The following is a 6,352-nucleotide window of genomic DNA, read 5'->3' on the forward strand; positions in this document are numbered from 1 at the left end:
CATTATATATACACCCCAGTATACCATTACATATACACCCCAGCATACCATTACATATACACCCAGCATACCATTATATATATATACAGCCCAGTATACCATTACATATACAACCCAGCATACCAATATATATATACACCCCAGCATACCATTATATATACACCCCAGCATACCATTATATATATATATACACCCCAGCATACCATTATATATACAGCAGTGCAGTGGCGTAGCTACAATGAAGGCAGGGAAGGCGACTGCTATGGGGCCCCTGCAGGAAGGGGGCCCGAGGAAGCCTGCCCTGTCTTCATGGTAGGTACCCCGCTCCCCCAGGGGTCCAGAGAGAAAGAGGGACCCCCACTGCACTGTTCAGCCCCCTCACTGTAGTGCCGGGTGAGCAGGCTGAACAGAGGAGCAGGACCTGCCAGACGGCACAGGAGAGGGATGAAGGACCTTTGGGTCACATGACCCAAAGGTCCTCAATACTTCTATGTGAAGATCAGCCCGGACTACAGGAGGAGGAGGGGGAAGCCTGGGAGCTGTAAGTGCTGTGTATGTGTGTCAGTGAGTCTATATATGTATCTGTGGGCAGTGGCGGTCTTTGGCACCAAGCACCCCAAGCGATCGCTTGGGGCCCCCAACATCCAGGGGGGCCCCCACGCCCCGCTCTTGTGCTCAAGACCGCTGGACAGGGCCGCTGCCCCGCTCGCTGCTGCCATCTGAACTGTAACTATGAGCACTCGTAATAATCACTCATAGTTACATGCAGCAGCACTGACAGGGCGGGAGACATTGGCTCCCTTCCTGTCAGTCACTCTTGTGGCCGCTGGAAGCGTTTTCCCTGCGGTCACATGTGGCAGCTTTGTCCTTGTGGTGTCGGCGCTCTGGTGACATCATTGGAGCATCGGCGCCAGGACAAGGGAAGTGCGGCCTCTTGTGATCGCAGGGAAAACCCTTCCTGCGGCCACAAGAGTGAGGAGAAGAGGAGACGCCCGGACCCAGGTGAGTATAAGTGTTTGTTTTATTGTGTTATATACTATATGGGAGGGGGAGCACACAGGGGTCTGTGTAACTGGGGGAGCGCACATCGGGGGTCTATATAAATGAGAGGAGCACACAGGGGGGGCTATATAACAGGGGGGCCCACAGGGGGGCTATAGACTACTGGGGCTTCACAGAGGGGTCTATATACTACTGGGGGCAGCACACAGAGGGTCTATATACTACTTGGGGCAGCAGAATGGGGTCTATATACAACTTGGAGAGAACACAGGAGGTCTATATCCAAGTGGGGGAGCACACAGGGGGGCTATATACTACTGGGGGAGCACACAGGGGTCTATATACTACTGGTGGGGCACACAGGGGGTCTATATATAACTGGGGCAGCACACAAGGGGTCTATATAATACTGGTGGGGCACACATGGGGTCTATATACTACTGGGGGAACCACACAGGGGGTTTATATACTACTGAAGGAGCACACAGGGGTTTATATCCAAGTGGGGGAGCACACAGGAGGTCTAAATCCAAGTGGGGGAGCACACAGGGGGGGCTAAATACCCCTGAGGGAGCACACAGGGGGCCAAATACAGTGGGGGAGCACACAGGGGGTATATACAACTGGGGGCAGCACTGGGGGGGGGGGGGCTATATATAACTGGGGGAACACACGGGTCTATGTACTACTGGGGGAAGCAAACAAGGGGTATATACTACTGGGGGAAGGACACAAGGGGTATATACTATTAGGGGCAGCACACAAGGAGTATATATTACTGGCGGTAGCGCACAAGGGGTATATACTACTGGGGCAACACACATCGGTCTATTGTTTTGGGGGCCCCAGACATAACTTCGCTTGGGGCCCCAGAAATGCCAAGACCGCACCTGTCTGTGGGTATATGTATATGTCAGTGTGTGTATATATGTATCTGTGTATATATTTATATGTCAGTATGTGTATGTATCTGTGGCTATATATGTGTGTGTGTGTGTGTATGTCAGCAATGTCTGTAGCACTGGTGTGTGTGTGTGTGTGTTTGTGTATGTCAGCAATGTCTGTAGCACTGGTGTATATGTGTGTGTGTGTGTGTGTTTGTGTATGTCAGCAGTGTCTGTAGCACTGGTGTATATGTGTGTGTGTGTCAGCAATGTCTGTAGCACTGGTGTATATGTGTGTGTTTGTGTATGTCAGCAATGTCTGTAGCACTGGTGTATATGTGTGTGTGTATGTCAGCAATGTCTGTAGCACTGGTGTATATGTGTGTGTTTGTGTATGTCAGCAATGTCTGTAGCACTGGTGTATATGTGTGTGTGTGTGTGTGTGTCAGCAATGTCTGTAGCACTGGTGTATATGTGTGTGTGTGTATATGTCAGCAATGTCTGTAGCACTGGTGTATATGTGTGTGTGTGTGTATGTCAGCAGTGTCTGTAGCACTGGTGTATATGTGTGTGTGTATGTCAGCAATGTCTGTAGCACTGGTATACATATGTGTGTGTGTATGTCAGCAATGTCTGTAGCACTGGTGTATATATGTGTGTGTGTGTATGTCAGCAATGTCTGTAGCACTGGTGTATATATGTGTGTGTGTGTATGTCAGCAATGTCTGTAGCACTGGTGTATATGTGTGTGTGTATGTCAGCAATGTCTGTAGCACTGGTGTATATGTGTGTGTTTGTGTATGTCAGCATCGTCTGTAGCACTGGTGTATGTGTGTGTGTGTATGTCAGCAATGCCTGTAGCACTGGTGTATATGTGTGTGTTTGTGTATGTCAGCAATGTCTGTAGCACTGGTGTATATGTGTGTGTGTGTGTTTGTGTATGTCAGCAATGTCTGTAGCACTGGTGTATATGTGTGTGTGTTTGTGTATGTCAGCAATGTCTGTAGCACTGGTGTATATGTGTGTGTGTTTGTGTATGTCAGCAATGTCTGTAGCACTGGTGTATATGTGTGTGTATGTCAGCAATGTCTGTAGCACTGGTGTATATGTGTGTGTATGTCAGCAATCTCTGTAGCACTGCTGTATATGTGTGTGTGTATGTCACAATGTCTGTAGCACTGGTGTATATGTGTGTGTATGTCAGCAATGTCTGTAGCACTGGTGTATATGTGTGTGTATGTCAGCAATGTCTGTAGCACTGGTGTATGTGTGTGTGTGTTTGTGTATGTCAGCAATGTCTGTAGCACTGGTGTATATGTGTGTGTTTGCTCCCAAAGATGTTCTGCAGCAGCTTCTATTAATGCTGGGCTCTAATAAAAGAACCCACCACTAATATCTGCTGCATTTTCTATTATTTCTGGTTGAGTATTTCTTATTACACTGAGATGATTTCCCTGTATACAGTCTATTCATGGTGTATACATCAGCACTAGTGTCATCATTATTACAGCGTATATATGTGTGTATGTCAGTGGTGTATCTGTATATATGTTACTGGTGCCTCTGTGTGTGTATATATGTGTGTATGTCAGTGGTGTATCTGTATATATGTTATTGGTGCCTCTGTGTGTGTATATATGTGTGTATGTCAGTGGTGTATCTGAATATATGTTACTGGTGCCTCTGTGTGTGTATATATGTGTGTATGTCAGTGGTGTATCTGTATATATGTTACTGGTGCCTCTGTGTGTGTATATGTGTGTATGTCAGTGGTGTATCTGTATATATGTTACTGGTGCCTCTGTGTGTATATATGTGTGTATGTCAGTGGTGTATCTGTATATATGTTACTGGTGCCTCTGTGTGTATATATGTGTGTATGTCAGTGGTGTATCTGTATATGTTACTGGTGCCTCTGTGTATATATGTGTGTATGTCAGTGGTGTATCTGTATATATGTTACTGGTGCCTCTGTGTGTATATATGTGTGTATGTCAGTGGTGTATCTGTATATATGTTACTGGTGCCTCTGTGTATATATGTGTGTATGTCAGTGGTGTATCTGTATATGTTACTGGTGCCTCTGTGTATATATGTGTGTATGTCAGTGGTGTATCTGTATATATGTTACTGGTGCCTCTGTGTGTGTATATATGTGTGTATATCAGTGGTGTATCTGTATATATGTTACTGGTGCCTCTGTGTGTGTATATATGTGTGTATGTCAGTGGTGTATCTGTATATATGTTACTGGTGCCTCTGTGTGTATATATGTGTGTATGTCAGTGGTGTATCTGTATATATGTTACTGGTGCCTCTGTGTGTATATATGTGTGTATGTCAGTGGTGTATCTGTATATATGTTACTGGTGCCTCTGTGTGTGTATATATGTGTGTATGTCAGTGGTGTATCTGTATATATGTTACTGGTGCCTCTGTGTGTGTATATATGTGTGTATGTCAGTGGTGTATCTGTATATATGTTACTGGTGCCTCTGTGTATATATGTGTGTATGTCAGTGGTGTATCTGTATATATGTTACTGGTGCCTCTGTGTATATATGTGTGTATGTCAGTGGTGTATCTGTATATGTTACTGGTGCCTCTGTGTATATATGTGTGTATGTCAGTGGTGTATCTGTATATATGTTACTGGTGCCTCTGTGTGTGTATATATGTGTGTATGTCAGTGGTGTATCTGTATATATGTTACTGGTGCCTCTGTGTGTGTATATATGTGTGTATGTCAGTGGTGTATCTGTATATATGTTACTGGTGCCTCTCTGTGTATATATATCGGCGTACAGGATTCATGGGGCCCCGTACAGGTTTTTGCTATGGGCCCCATGAATCCTAGCTCCGCCCCTGCAGCAGTGTATGGGGGAGGCCTGACAGGTACAATAAATAACCACAACTCTAGCCACGTGGTCTCATGGTAACCATAGCAACCAGCTACTCTATGGTTACAATCACGGCTCCGGAGATGGAAACAGCGGTTTTGGCTCCTGGAAAGCGGAATAAACAAAAAAGAAAAAAATGGTTTTTAAAGGGTTAACAGCAGCACATGATCCTGATTCCCGGGGCACAGCCTCCCCTCACGTCACACGGTACCGGGAGCCGTCACTACTGGCACACAGCGTCCATGCAGTGTCTGCGCCTGCGCACTGGTGGCTGAGCCCGCGCTGCCCCCTAGTAGTCTCTCTCACCATAGAGTGGCCGATGTGCAGAGCGCCGCGGTGACTCACTCGCTGCTATAATAGAGAGGAGCAGGAAGAGATGGCTCAGTAGTGCGGCAGCCCGGAGCCGGTACCGGAGAGCGCTGAGGGACACAGGTACGGTCACGTGTGTGTGTGCGGCTACTGCTCTCTGGGGGCAGCCGAATGAATGAGGGGAGCTGTGGCGGCCATTGTGCTCCCTACTGCACAGGATCTTATAGGGATGTGGCCCCATGTGAGGAGGGGCCCGGAGAGCGCTGTATCCCCCTCCCCCCTCTGTACTATCCCCCCTCCCCCCCTCTGTACTATCCCCTCCCCCCTCTGTACTATGCCCCTCCCCCCTCTCTGTACTATCCCCCCTCCCCCCCTCTGTACTATCCCCCCTCCACCCCTCTGTACTATCCCCCCTCCCCCTCTGTACTATCCCCCCTCCCCCCTCTGTACTTTCCCCCCTCCCCCCTCTGTACTATCCCCCCCTCCCCCCCTCTGTACTATCCCCCCCTCCCCCCTCTGTACTATCCCCCCCTCCCCCCCTCTGTATTATCTCCCCCTCCCCCCCTCTGTACTATCCCCCCCCTCCCCCCTCTGTACTATCCCCCCTCCCCCCTCTGTACTATCCCCCCTCCTCCTCTGTGCTATCCCCCCTCCCCCCCTCTGTACTATCCCCCCTCCCCCCCTCTGTACCATCCCCCTCCCCCCCTCTGTACTATCCCCCTCCCCCCCTCTGTACTATCCCCCCTCCCCCCCTCTGTACTATCCCCCTCCCCCCTCTGTACTATCCCCCCCTCCCCCCTCTCTGTACTATCCCCCCTCCCCCCTCTCTGTACTATCCCCCCTCCCCCTCTCTGTACTATCCCCCCTCCCCCCTCTCTGTACATCCACCCCTCCCCCCTCTCTGTACTATCCCCCCTCCCCCTCTCTGTACTATCCCCCCTCCCCCCCTCTGTACTATCCCCCCCTCCCCCCCTCTGTACTATCCCCCCCCTCCCCCCCTCTGTAACTATCCCCCTCCCTCCCCCCTCTGTACTATCCCCCCCCTCCCCCCTCTGTACTATCCCCCCCTCCCCCCTCTGTACTATCCCCCCTCCCCCTCTCTGTAACTATCACCCCCTCCCCCCTCTGTACTATCCCCCTCCCCCCTCTGTACTATCCCCCTCCCCCCCTCTGTACTATCCCCCCTCCCCCCTCTCTGTACTATCCCCCTCCCCCTCTCTGTACTATCCCCCCTCCCCCCTCTCTGTACTATCCCCC

General features: G+C 49.7%; 2 protein-coding genes across 4 annotated transcripts in view; one reads left to right on the forward strand and one right to left on the reverse strand.

The window, feature by feature from the left end:
- The window catches only part of LOC138789136 (putative ferric-chelate reductase 1), a 567,372-nt gene that overhangs the window by 234,295 nt on the left and 326,725 nt on the right, over nucleotides 1-6,352 (reverse strand). The window lies entirely within an intron of this gene.
- Nucleotides 4,972-6,352, forward strand: part of SOAT1 (sterol O-acyltransferase 1) — a 75,574-nt gene continuing 74,193 nt past the window's right edge. Inside the window, exon 1 of one of the 2 annotated variants that reach the window (XM_069967735.1) lies at nucleotides 4,972-5,218. The gene's annotated coding sequence lies outside the window, so the exon portion shown is untranslated. The remainder of the gene's footprint in view (nucleotides 5,219-6,352) is intronic. The other variant, XM_069967734.1, reaches the window with a different exon arrangement.

This window comes from Dendropsophus ebraccatus, chromosome 4 (assembly GCF_027789765.1).
Source record: "Dendropsophus ebraccatus isolate aDenEbr1 chromosome 4, aDenEbr1.pat, whole genome shotgun sequence".
Lineage (NCBI taxonomy): Eukaryota > Metazoa > Chordata > Amphibia > Anura > Hylidae > Dendropsophus > Dendropsophus ebraccatus.